Source organism: Otolemur garnettii, unplaced genomic scaffold, assembly GCF_000181295.1.
Source record: "Otolemur garnettii isolate 467f Iridium unplaced genomic scaffold, OtoGar3 scaffold00048, whole genome shotgun sequence".
Taxonomy (NCBI): domain Eukaryota; kingdom Metazoa; phylum Chordata; class Mammalia; order Primates; family Galagidae; genus Otolemur; species Otolemur garnettii.
Genome location: NW_003852443.1, coordinates 11,113,920 through 11,128,149, shown reverse-complemented (window position 1 = coordinate 11,128,149; position 14,230 = coordinate 11,113,920). Strand labels below are relative to the sequence as shown.

Below are 14,230 nucleotides of genomic sequence, written 5' to 3'. Positions count from 1 at the left end.
AGGTTGCTGTGAGTGTGATGCCATGGCACTCTACCCAGGGGGATAGCTTGAGGCTCCGTCTCAAAAAAAAAAAAAAAAAAAAAAAAAAAAAAAGAAAGAAAAGTTTAGGAACCTCTGAGTTAAAATTAAATACTTTAACACAAGTCTTCAGTGTGCTTTTATATGCCTATGCACTTTATCTCCAAAAGGGTATCTCCAAATTTGCTGAACCTCATAATCTTTTCTTACTAGTATTAGTATTTTTTACTAGGACATTAGTATTCTAAGGTATTAATAGTATTAAGCAAACATAACTAAATTCAGTAATATTTGAGAGATACCTTATGTCTTATAAGATAAATTCTTATAAAATAATACCCTTTATGTTAAGCTTAAAGTCTCTTACCTTTCTAGCTGGTGGGCCATGAGCATTAATCACTCTGCTGCCACAAATGCCTCAGCTCTTAACTAGTAAACAGTGCTTCTCAAGTTTCCATTTAGTATCTCTGGAGAAAAGGAGAGGTAGAAAACCGTGAACTCTTTACCTTGTGGGATCTAAAGAAACAGCCTCATGCAATTCAATTCTATAATAAAAAATGTTAAATGTTTCCTTTATTTTAAAAATGCATGTAAATGTTGCCCTCTTTTCCACAATTTTTAGTGTAAAAATTAAGGTTCCTGGCTGGGGGGGTACAGTGGCTCAAACTTGTAATCCCAGCATTCTGGCAGGCTGAGGGAGGTGGATTGCTTGAGCTCAGGAGTTCAAGACCAGCCTGAGCAAGAGCAAGACCCCATCTCTACTAAAAATAGAAAACTAGCGGCCACTGTGGTGCACGCGTGTAGTCCCAACTACTTGGGAGACTGAGGCAAAGGCTTGCTCAAGCCCAAAAGCTTGAGGTTGCTGTGAGCTAAGATGCCAGGGTACTCTACTGAGGGCAACAAAGTGAGACTCTGTCTCAAAAACAAAGACAAAAACACACCCCCAAAACTTCTTGACTCTTGTAATACTTAGCTTAAACACATTGCCATGGCACTTTACCCTGGGTGACAGAGTGAGACACTGTCTCAAAAAAAAAAAAATTATGTTTCCTCCCCTCACCCCTCCAATCTTCAGTGCTCCAGGAAGATGTTTATCGTGTAGCCTCCCATAACTCCTGGCATATTAACAACTATCAGAGGTAAAACAGTTTCAAGGATGAAACTTCTGTAGGGCAATGAAACCTTGGTGAAAGTTGAAAAATTAATCTTATTACAGTACCATAATAAACCAGCTTAGGGGGGAATCACAGGTAACAGATGAAATGGCACTGGTGAATTTGAGTATTAAAATGTTTAGAGTGGAAATCTAAACATTGCTATACCACAAAATCTCTGAGACCCAGTTTATGTGTTTCTTATTTGGAAAAATATTCAATTTTTTAAAAAAATCTGTATCAGTTAGGATTAGGCTCGGGTGTTAATGACAGAAAATTCAAAATTTAACAATACCTTAAATGATTCAGAAGTTTATTTCTCTTACACAAATATAGGTGGTCGAGAAGCATGACCAGTAGGAAACCAAAGTTCTATTTTTGTGCTCTGGCATCCTCAATATGGGGCTTTCCCTTGTGGTTTTAAAGTTACTGCTTAAGTTCTAGCTATCACATCTATAGATCGGATAGCAAGATGAAAAAGGAGAGATGAATAATAGTCCACCTTATGGAAACTTTTCAGAAATCTCACAGGAAACATTATTTACATTCCATGGGCCAGAGCTGAGTCACATAGCCATTGCTACTAGCAGGGAGGCTGGGAAATGTATTTTTCATTTCACCATATGCTTGGCTAAAAATTAGAGTACCTATCAACACGGAAAAAGAACAGAATGAATAGTGGTGAATAATTAGTTGTTTCTGTCATTACACTCATTTCATTCTAAAAGTAAAATAGCTCACTACCTCACAGAGATGCCCTGGCAGTCTACTAAAGAGAGTTTTCAAAAGCAGAAGCTGCCAATGGCCAAGAAGCATGATCAATATTTATAAGGACTTCTCTAAATATGCAAGGCCAATCTCCAGGTGACAGAGCTCACAAAAGGGAAAAATCCAAAGACTAGAACGACAATGTTAAGTGCAAAGAAACAACCTTTGTGGTATGGGAGGGTAAAGAAATAAGCAGTTTACAAAACTCAGAAATGACTGCAAAGAATCATTATGTAAGTAACGCAGTGGCCAAGGTGAGACTGAGTAAGAATTTGGCAGGAAGCTATTACCAAATACATCAGGAAAAGGCAATGATCCGGAAATACAATGTACAAAGGGAAACAGACTTTACCATTATCTCAGGGCTTATCAGGCCATACATGAACATGGGAGATTACCCAACTGCGCAGACTGGTGAAAAGAAGGGTTGCATTTTGCCTTGAATAAGATTTATGGAAACATCCTTAGAATGTTTAAAATTTTGATGTGAATACCAGAAACTACAAAGACCCTTATTTCAAAACAGGCAACAAAACTCTATTTTATACATGTATTGTTGGGAAAAAAATCCAAAAGGGAAAAAGGATCCAATAGGATATTTAGCTATACCAATGTAAGATGGGGATTGTAAGTGGAGAAGCAATTCAAAGGACAAATGACTCTGAGGGAAAATTTAGGGTTCACATCTTCTCAGTTGAAATAAATTTCTGTAAATTATTTCTTTCAGAGAATGTTTATTTTTAATTTTTTTAAAGAGACACAGTCTCACTTTGTTGCCCTTGGTAGAGTGCCGTGGCACCACAGTTCACAGCAACCACCATCTCTTGGGCTTAGGCAATTCTCTTGCCTCAGCTTCCCAAGTAGCTGGGACTACAAGAACCCGCCACAAAGCCTGGCGATTTTTTTTGTTGTTGCAATTTGGCCAGGGCCTGGCTTGGACCTGCCACCCTCGGTATATGGGCCAGGGCCTTACTCACTAAGCCACAGGCGCCATCTGAGAATGTTTATTTTTTATGTATGGATTTAGATTTTCCTATTCGTATAGAGATATTCACGTTATTTCAGCAGTTGCTCACAAAAGATCAACAACTAACATCCTAAAAAATTCCAACACAGACTTCTAGTATTATGGCCATTTCAATCAAAAGTAAGATTTTAAAGCTACTCAGCTGTACCTGACCTAAACAGCCATACATACAGGGTGTTCATAAGGTTTATGTGCAATTTAAAACAGACTTTATGGACACCCTACACACAATGTTAAGATAAACATCCAGACTCTTAACATAAAGAATATGATTCCTTTTTATAACTTGAAAGGCACAGATATAAGAAACTTATCCTTTACTATCCCACCCTACCTATGGTACATTTCTTATATAGTCAAGCATCACTTACACTCTGAGAAGTGCATCATTAGGTGATCTCATCACTACGTGATCATAGTGTACTTACAAAAACCTAGATGGTATATACTGTAGGCGTCCTCAAACTGCGGCCCGCTTAGGACATTTATCCGGCCCACCGTGTATTTTTGCTGCCGCTGCCTGTCCTGCTTAGCAGCCAACTTGTCCCAGGGCCCGCAGTCCAGCCCTCCAACGGTCTAAGGGACAGTGAACTGGCCTCCCTGTTTAAAAAGTTTGAGGATCCCTATAACCTGTGACTCTTATGCTACAAACCTGTACAGAATGTTACTGTACCAAATTCTATAGGCAACTGTAGCAAAATGGTGTACTGTGTCTCTAAACATAGAAAGGGAACACTAAAAACACAGAATAAACACCCAGGCAAGGAAATTTCTCCGGGGAGTCAGTGAGTAGAGAGTGAATGTCAAGGCCTAGGTCATAACCATAGACCACTGTAGACCTATATAATACTGTACATTTAGGCTACATTAAATTTACAAAAAAATTTTTTTTCTTTGGTCAATAATAAATTAACCTTAGCTTACTATAATGTTTTACTTTATAAACTTTTTTTTTTTTTGAGACAGAGTCTCACTTTCTTGTCCTCTGTAGAATGCTGTAACGTCACAGCTCACAGCAACCTCCAATTCCTGGGCTTAGGCAATTCTCTTGCCTCAGCCTCCCAAGGTGCTGGGACTACAGGCCCCCGCCACAATACCCGGCTATTTTTTGGTTTTGCAGTTTGGCCAGAGCCGGGTTCGAACCCGCCACCCTTAGTATATGGGGCTGGGGCCCTACCCACTGAACCGCAGGTGCCACCCACTTTATAAACTTTTTAATTCTTAAAAGCTTTTTGACTCTTGGCCGGGCTCATGCCTGTAAACCTAGCACTCTGCGAGGCTGAGGAGGGTGGATCGCCTGGGCTTAGGAGTTCGAGACCAGCCTGAGCAAGAGCAAGACCACATCTCTAATATAGGCATTGAGGTGGGTGCCTGTAGTCTCAGCCAGTTACTTGGGAGGCTGAGGGAAGAAAATTGCTTGAGCTCAAGAGTTTGAGGTTGTGAGCTAGGATGCCATGATCTTCTATTGAGGGCAACAAAATGAGACTCTGTCTCAAAAAACAAACCAAAACCCTCTTGACTCTTATAATAACACTTACCTTAAACACATTGTACAAGAGCACAAAAGTATTTTCTTTCTTCATATTCTTGTTCTATAAGCTTTTCTCTATTTTTCAAAACTTTTACCTTTTTGAACCTTTTTTGTTAGAAACTAAGACACAAATACACATGTTAGCCTAAGCCTTCACAGGGTCAGGATCATGATTATCACTGTCTTCTGCCTCTGCATCTTGACCCACTGGGAAGTCTTCAGAAGCGATAATACACATGGAGTTATCATTTCCTTTATCAATGTCTTCTTCTGGACTACCTCCTGAAGGACCTGGCTGAGGCTGCTTTACAAAGTGAACTTTGTTTTTTAATAAGCAGATGTATACTCCAAACGAATGATGAAAGTGTTGTAAATACACAAATCAGTAACATACTATTATCAAGTACTATATGTAGTGTACATAATTGTGCTATACCAACTGATAGTACAGTAGGTCTGTATATATCAGCATCACCACAAACATGTGAATCATGCGATGTCCTGTACACAGTCTGCTGTTGACTTGAAACCTTGTTACATGGTACATTACTACAAGTAATACTTCGATAACTAACCTATGGGTAGGATCTCTATTTTTGAAAGGTACAAACACTGCTAATGGCAAGTATCCTGGTAAAAGCCAAACACTGTTATGTGCCAGGAAACAGGGCCCAAACGGTAGGCATTAGTGTGAGAAAGGGATTCATCATTTCTTGGTTTTGGACTCAGAATTGTGTAACAGACCCAAGGGCAATCCTGGGTGGCAGAAAGAAGTTGGCTTCTGTCCTTGTGGGACAACAGGAGCAAGGCAAGAGAGAGGGACAGTTGTCCAAGTAGCCAATGTCCAAACTGGAGTATGTATTTCTAAAAGTACACTAAGGCTTTCCAAGGGATATTTGAGCAAGAGAAGTTTTAAGAAAATCAGTTTCTATATCAATTTCCTTTTGTTTGCTTTCCTAAAAATCATCTGCCTACTTTTCCCTGAGTCCTCATTCTCCCACTTTCCAAAAACAAAAACAATACTTCTCATCCATTCCAAATCTTATTAGAGTGTATTGCCCCAGGCTGTAAAAACTTCCCTGGAACAAAACAAATGGATAATTTAAAATAAGAGCATCTCCAAGGCTACATTAATCAAGGCACCATTAAGTCCTCAGGCTTATGTTTTCCCCTATATTATAAATATTTCTGTTCAAGACAAAGCGTGGCTTTAGGAATGGTGTTCTACCTTGTGTTTAGGAATGCTCTGAATACGGCGCAGCGTATTGGCAGAAACAATAACAATTTTCATTTAATGACTGCCTCCTCCATTCTTGAAATACTATCCAAAAATGTACTGTCCTAAGACGTTCCACAAGAATAAAGAGGAAAACAGTAATACATTTTCAAAAGTTAAATACATATTTGTTATAAAGAATGAGAGCAGATCAATAAACTATTTTAAAACATTAAAATACATGGGGTTCAAATAAAATTATGCTGGAGAAGTAGAAAGAACATAAAAGTTTAATAAGAAAAAGGAATAGTGAAAATTTCCAACTGTTAAAAGAGGGGTTAATTCCAGTTTGTTCTTCAAAACAAATAATAGTATCAAATCACTATGGTATTTAGATACTCGTAAAACAGCAGTGTCAATATCTAGAAAAGTAAGAAATTATACTTTTTCCAACTACTTTAACTTATGATGAAAAAAATGTAGGAATCAACTTAGAAACATGCAACAGCGCATACTTTCTCAAGTTTCTTTTCAAGAATATGCATAAGTATAGCAGGCAGAATGCCCCCCCCAAAAGTTGTCCATATCCTAAATCTCAGGAACCTCCGAATGGTTATATTATATGGCCAAAGGAACTTTGCAAATGTGAAAGAATTATAGATCCTAAAATAGAGAATCCAGGGTTAACCAAGTGGGCCCAATCTAATCAAATGAGTCTTTAAGAGTAGAGAACATTCTCTATCTGGAGTCAGAGATGAAGTTAGAAAAAAAAAGATAGGGCATTTAACTTGCCATTTACTGGAGAGGGCCACATGAAAGCATTCCAGCTTCTGGGAGCTAGGACCAGTCATTGACTGACAGCCAGCAGAGGAAGAGGGATAGCAGTCTAACAAGTGCAACGAAATGAATTCAGCAAACAACCTGTATTAACTCAGAGGGGATTCTTCCCCAGGGACTCCAAAAAGGAACATTGCTCTGCCAACACAATGACTTTGATTTTCTAAGACCGTAAGCAAATGATCTGGATGAGACCACCTGGACTTCTGTCCTACAAAAATTGTGAGATAGCTGGGTGCTATGGCTCACGCCTATAATCCTAGCACTCTGGGAGGCCGAGGCAGGTGGACTGACCTGAGGTCACCCATTCCAGACCAGCCTGAGCCAGAGTGAGACCCATCTCTAAAAATACATGAGAGCTGTGTCCAGCACTTGTAGTTCCAGCTACTCGGGAGGCTGAGGCAAGAGAATCACTTAAGCCTAGCTTGAGGGTGCTGTGAGCTATGATGGGACAGCACACTACCCAGGGTAACAGCTTAGAGTCTGTCTCATTAAAAAACAAAACAAAACAAAAAAACTAGAGCACTAGATGCCAGAACATGATTTATTCCATGATAGGAAAACAGAGAAGAAAAGATTGTACTATAATGTTTACAGTGGAACTGGTGGAGTAAAAGAAAAGGACAACTGAAAAGATTTTATGGAAATCACATTATCATGATTTTACTGTCTCAAAATAAGGATATGCTATACTGCATGAATTCCATACAGAAAAAGACCAACTGGAGAAGGGACACCTATGGAACAAAAAACATGAAATATTCTTTTAAATGGGTTTACGAAAATTTTAAGGTAGTAAGTTCTACTCTAAATTATAAATTCCTAGGGAAAATCCAACTTTGTTGCCAAAGATACCAAATAGATGGTAGTTGTATGGTGTCTTCTAGCCACAAGGGCTGTGCTATTATTGTTTCTGAATAAATTTCAATAACAATCATTACTGCACCATATATTGAAAACATTAAGTTCTTGACATTGTTTTAAGTACGATATATATGTGAATGCTCCCAGCAAGGATATAAGTATTATTATTCATAAAAAAAAAGAAAGGAAAGAAACTGAGCCACAGAGAAGTTATGTCGTTTGCCCAAGGTAACACAGTGAATAATAATATAGACCCATGACATTCTGGCTTATAGCAACTATCCTAAAAGTTTGATTATATATTATGTGCCAGAAGATACTGAGGACACAAAATGCAGTCATTTTGGTTATAATACACTCTTTGGTTGAAGGGTTATCTATATGGAAAGGAATTTGTCATTATAAATCTTAATAATTCATAATGATAAATTCATTAAGACAGAAATTCGATGAAATAGGCTTGGCACCCGTAGCTCAATGAGTGCCAGTGAGGGCACTGGCGGCATACACCAAAGCTGGCAGGTTTGGGTATCACCCAGCCCAACGTTGTCAAAAAATAGCTGGGTGTTGTGGCAGACGCCTGTAGTCCTAGCTACTTGGGAGGCTGAGGCAAGAGAATAGCTTAAGCCCAAGAGTTTGAGGTTGCTCTGATTTGTGACGCCATGGCACTCTACCAAAGGTAACACAATGAGACTGTCTCCAAAAAAAAAAAAAAAAAAAAAGAAAAAGAAAAAAATGAAATCTATAGTTCAGGCAGTATTTCTTAAACTAGCATTGGATATTTCAAGTACTAACCATATAAAGCTGCATAAAATTTAAGGATTATTGTTACTAGATTGTCAGAAGTTTCAGTGAAGTTTAAAAGAAACAATCAGTGAAATGGCAGAAAAGACAAAATATATAATATTTGCCCCAGATAAATAACTACAGTTTGGTATGGTCAACTAAATAATTATAATATAACTTATTCCCAGTAATAATTTCCAATTAAGTAATCACATTTTACTAATAACCACAACTCCAAAGTTGGCAAAATTATGGCAAATTTAGTGCATTCATACTCTGGTGACAGTGTAAACTTGATCAAGTCTTTGAGGAGGCAAAAATTTGGCAACTGATGAAACATCTATATCCTCTGACCAGTAATCCCATTTGAGATTAGTATCCTACAGAAACAATTCAAAAGAAAAAGGTACGTGCACAAAGATATTCAATTCAATGTTAAAACAGGCAAAAATGAAAACAATTATTTTCCTGTTAGGCATTTAAATTTGACCAAATCTAATAGTTATCTGGTTAACTATTGGTAAACATAAAAAATTACAAAGTTTACATAACATGAAAAAATACAATGCTGGGCAGTGCCTCTGGCTCTGTGAGTAGGGCACCGGCCCCACAAACCGAGGGGGGTCGGTTTGAAGCCAGCCCCGGCCAAACTTCAATAAAAAAATAGCTGGGTGTTATGGCTGGCACCTGTAGTCCTAGCTACTTGGGAGGCTGAGGCAAGAGCATCGGTAGCCCAAGAGCTGGAGGTTGCTGTGAGCTGTGACACCACAGCAATCTACTGAGGGCGACAAAGTGAGATTCTGTCTCTGGAAAAAAAAAAGAAAAAGAAAAGAAAAATTATAATGCCATAAAAGTAAAATAAACAAAACTTTTCTATAATTCTATAAAAACTGTAATGTTTATCCACAAACTAGAAGGCACAAAAATGATTAAACAATTCTATCTTAGTATGTCAAAACTGAAGTTGATTTCTAATTAATACTGTTCTAATAAATGTTCAATATATACTCTACCCCCAAGAGTAAAAATTAGAAAATTGGAATGACAAAAATATAGGTTCTGTTAGGAAAACTAAAGAACAGTTAGGGAGCAGTGCCTATGGCTCAAAGGAGTAGGGCACTGGCCCCATATGCCAGAGGTGGCGGGTTCAAACCCAGCCCCAGACAAAAATCTGAAAAAAAAAAAAAAAAGAACAGTTAGGGAATTTATGAATTTACAGTCTATACTATAAAGCTACCATATACTACAAAAATAGCCAAAGTCAATATGGTATTTTGCCAACTACAATTACTCCCACACTATCTTTCCATACCAATTTTGTTGAGAACCTCTGTGCTAATAAACCACTACATCTGTTTGAAGCATTGTCTATTCTTTGGATATTAAGGCAAAAAAAGTTGAAAACCACTTTAAGACAAAGAATGCAGACAGGAGTGAACAGGCCTAGCTCTCAAAAACATTTCTTGTTGCAAAAATGTTTCTAAGCATTTTTACTACCATTGCCAAAATGCCAAGAAGAAAAAAATAAGCATTACTAAACATACTTACAAATGAAAAGTAATATACCAGCTTCAAGACTGTTAACAAGAATAAATGAAAAGATATATAATAAAATATTTATAATGATATATTTAATATATTTATGATACAAAATATTTATAAAACAATTACAATTATTGATGGCCTTAAAGATTCACAAATATCCTCAACTTTTCTTTTTCTTCTTCTTTTTTTTTTTTGAGAAAGGGTCTCAGTCTTTTGTCATGGTAGAGTGCAGTAGCATTATCACAGCTCAGTACAACCTCAAATGCCTTGCTTCAAGCAATCACCCTGCCTTAGCCTCCCCAGTAGCTTGAACTATAGGTGTGTGCCACCATGCTCTGCTAATCTTTCTATTTTTTGTAGAGATGGGGTCTTGCTATATTGCTTAAGCTGATCTCCAATTCCTAGTCTTGAGGGATCCTCCCATGTTGGTCTCAAGGATTATAGGTGTGAGCCACTGCATCTGGCCCAAATTTCCACAATTTTCTACGTAAGTATACCATACTATAACTTTTCAACTATGAGGAACATAACAAAAGGACAAAATATTTGGAGAGTTTGTCTTACTACCTAAACATTAAAGATTACATAAAGAGAACATTCAGCATCTTACACAAGTTTTAAGCCTCAAAGAATAGGAGTATAAGATAAACACAAATAAATTAAACTACTGACCATAACAATACAGGGACGGTGGCTCACCCCTGTAATCCTAGCACTCTGGGAGCCAAGAGGGGTGGATTGCTTGAGCTCATGAGTTCAAGACCAGCCCAAGCAAAAGCGAGAGCCTGTCTCTATTAAAAAAAGAAAAACTGGCTTGGTGCATGTAGCTCAGTGGCAAGGTCGCGAGCCACATACACTGGAGCTGGTGGGTTCAAACCCAGTCCAGGCCTGCCAAACAATGACAATCACAACCAAAAAAAAAAAAACAACGGCTGGGCATTGCAGCAGGTACCTATAGTCCCAGCTACCTCGGAGGCTGAGGCAAGAGAATCACTTAAGCCCAAGAGTTTGAGGTTGCTATGAGCTGTGATGTCACAGCGCTCTACTGAGGGCAACATAGTTAGACTGTGTCTCAAAATAAATAAATAAATAAATAAATAAAAATAAAAATAGAAAAAATGAAGCAAGAGGATCACTTGAGCCCGAGTTGGAGGTTCTTGTGAGCTATGAGGCACTCTACCCAGCTTGAGACTCTGTCTCTTTTTTTAGTGGAGTTGGGGGAGGTGGGGGTCTCACTCTTGCTCAGGCTGGTCTTAACTGAGCTCCAGCTGAACACCTGGTTTGGCGTTCCAGAGTGCTAGGATTACAGGCGTGAGCCACCACACCTGGCCCAAAGTGGTTTTTGTTAAGGATAAATTTTAATTATAACAAATACTACACATATTTATTTTTGTAAGAAACAGCTGAATATCAGTTATTGTCATTCACTGGATTTTAAACAAGGGGGGTTTCTGGTGAAAATGTCATTTTAAATAAGGAAGACTTCAACAATTTTCCTTCTCTAATGGCATTTCAATAGTAACAAAGGGAAAGAAATGCCAGCTTATAGACATATTTCATACTAGAAGGAAGACACTGAAGACAAAATGGGCAGAAATAACATGTATGGCGAGACTGTTTACCTGACAAAATAATTTACCAGCAAAGGACATATATATCATTAAAGCCTAAGTTTTCCAATATAAAAATTTGGGTAGAAAAAAATGTGTATGGGTTGGGTACGGTGGCTCATGCCTATTAATCCTAGCAGTCTGGGAGTCTGAGGCAGGTGGACTGCTTGAATTCAGGAGTTGAGACCAGACTGAGCAAGAGTCAGAACCCCGTCTCTATTAAATATAGAAAAATTAGCAGCTAATTGTGGTGGCGCCTGCTGTCCCAGTTACTTGGGAACCTAAGGCAAGAGTTTGGGGTTCTGTGAGCTGTGATGATGCTATGGCACTCAACCCCAGGGTAACAGAGTGAGATGCTGCCTAAAAAGAAAAAAAGGAAAAAAATGTACATGATTTCGTGAGTTAATGTTAATCATAGGTAGTAAATACTTGATGTATAGCATATCATTTTTTAAAGATACTCACAATAGCTTCCAAATCCTGAATACTAACAAAGGTAACAAAAGTACCCCCTGCTATTTGTTAAAAAGTTGACACAACCATTTCTGTTATAAGAAATACATACTCCAAATAAAAAAGTAAATGCAGGAATTTCTCGATTGTATATATTCACTGGATAAGAATATAGTGCCACAAATATGAAACAAACATTCTAACAAGATATTTAAAAAGAGATTTCCAGGAAATGCAATCACATCTATAAAAGTATTATGTACCTTAAATACACATAAAAAGTCCCTGAATATCCAGCCTTACTAACAACTAAAATTCAAAACACCTAAATTCTAGATTACCACATTATATAATGTTTAAAAACTTAATGCCAATAACATTGTCTCAAACATCATTGCAAATTTGGAAGATTCAAATTATTTTACAAAGACTAGGACTCTTAGCTATTACTCAATTATTTTTTATTTTAGAGATAGAGTATCACTTTGTCACCCTCGGTAGAGTGCCGTAGCATCACAGCTCACAGCAACCTCCAGCTCTTGGGTTTAGGTGATTCTCTTGCCTCAGCCTCCTATCTGGGACTACAGGTGCCCACCACAATGCCCGGCTTATTACTCAATTATTGATGACCTTAAAGATCAATTAATTTTCTTAATTCCTACAGTTTTGAAGTAAGTATTTACATTGGATTCCTTGAGTGAAACAAATTTAAATTTAAGATAAAGTTGCTACTGTGTTTCCATTTTAAGGCTCTTAATCTTGAAGGGTTGACTTTTTAACAAGCTTTACAAGTCACGTCACACCTTCCTGGTTTTGGTACAATAGACCAAAGGCTCTCTTGTCTATTTAAAGATTATGCCTAGAAAGGCTTTACTGACAGAACTAAAAGTGTTCTCTGAGAAACTCAGTTTTTGTTCTGATTTCAAATATATGCATTAAATGTATGCTTTGCAACGGGATCTATAATTTAACCGTAAGAAATTGAAACTTTAACGTTATAATTTAGGGATTAGTCAATGGGCCTAAAGTCCATCAAGAGTAAGCTCTTCTATTCTATCATATTCTCAGTAGTTTTGCACTTGGCCTCACCAGTTTTAGGACTCCCCATTAAGAAAAGACAATTTTATATTAACTAGGAGCACAAAAATAGTCCCCAACTCCTCTTCTCTCGCCCCCCCCCCCTTCGGTTCAACGAAGGAGTACAGAAAACACACACACACACACACACACACACACACACACACTCTCTCCCTCCCTCCCTCTCTCTCCCCCCGCCCCCTCCATTCCCAATATCGGCTCTGGTCCCTAGGGCACTGATAAAAAGCAAATTATTTCCCTGCAGAAGATATGGTGTCCACCCAGGAACGTAAAAAATAGGGGACAATACCAGAATCAATCTGCACCCACACCTCAGCCCCGCCCCACAGGGGAAGAGCGGGGGGTGGCGGGAGTATGAGGGTAGCAGAAAGGACAGAAACGGCCGAGCGAGACTTACAGCTCCCAGGTTCTCCGTACCATTAGTTCCATCAGGTTGAACAACAGCCAGGGACCCTGACCCTATTTTCAGCTGCGCCTCCCGATCATCCTCCCCGCCATCATCACAAACACACGGTCCTCAACCCAGAGTGGGCCCTCTCTCTGCCCAATGCATGGCTGGGAGGGGTGGCAAGGGGACGGTCTCTCCGCGCACAGCGCGGATTCGACGTGCGCCCCCGGGACCTCTGAACTGACCTGAGCAGCAAAAGATAGTTCGGAGGGAGGGGTCTAGGAGGAGCCGTTATTCTTTTTTCCTCTTCCTCAGGAAAGCGCGCGAGAGGGAGGGGTCGGAACAACGAACGCTAGTTACCTAACGGTCTGGCTCAGCCCGTCAGGCTCCAGAAGCCGACGCCCCGAGGGCTGCTGAGCTGGCAGCACAGCCACAGTCGCCCGAAGGGCCAGGGACCACGGCCGGAGCGCCCGAGGTGATGGGCAGAGGGGGGTGGGGACTATGGTGAGCGACGTCGCCATGTTAGCGCCTTCTTTCTCCGTATCCCTACAGTCTCCAGTCCTGCGGCTCTCTGCCCATCAATACTCACCTTTCCAGGACACTAGCTCAAGATGTTTCTGGTTGCCCGGGAGCCCCAAGCACAGCGGTGTTTACAAACTACCCCTGGAGGAAAGGGCTGAACCGCACTTTAAAGGCCACAGGCTCCCACAGGCTTCCGTCCTCTCTCGCGAGAGCAGACTGACAACCTTTCTCCCCGCCCCACACCCGGCATCCCCCCCTTTCTCCTGGCGCCCCGCCCCTCCACGCACACGCCCCTTGCCTTCCTTCGGAGGGAGAGCCTCCGGGTCAGATGATTCCGTCAGGCCTAAGGAAGGAGACGGGTAGTCAAGAAGGCGGGGACAGCGGGGCGGGAACCCAAGAATCATCGTGTGCTC

At 39.7% G+C, this 14,230-nt stretch overlaps 1 protein-coding gene across 1 annotated transcript in view; it reads right to left on the bottom strand.

Annotated features, from left to right (window-relative positions):
* ATF2 (activating transcription factor 2) overlaps window positions 1-14,007 on the bottom strand; it is a 97,187-nt gene extending 83,180 nt beyond the window's left edge. Inside the window, exons 1-2 of the mRNA XM_003791503.3 lie at window positions 13,885-14,007; window positions 386-485 (exon numbers count right to left, since the gene is read on the bottom strand). The gene's annotated coding sequence lies outside the window, so the exon portion shown is untranslated. The remainder of the gene's footprint in view (window positions 1-385; window positions 486-13,884) is intronic.
* Between the last annotated feature and the right edge of the window lie 223 nt (window positions 14,008-14,230).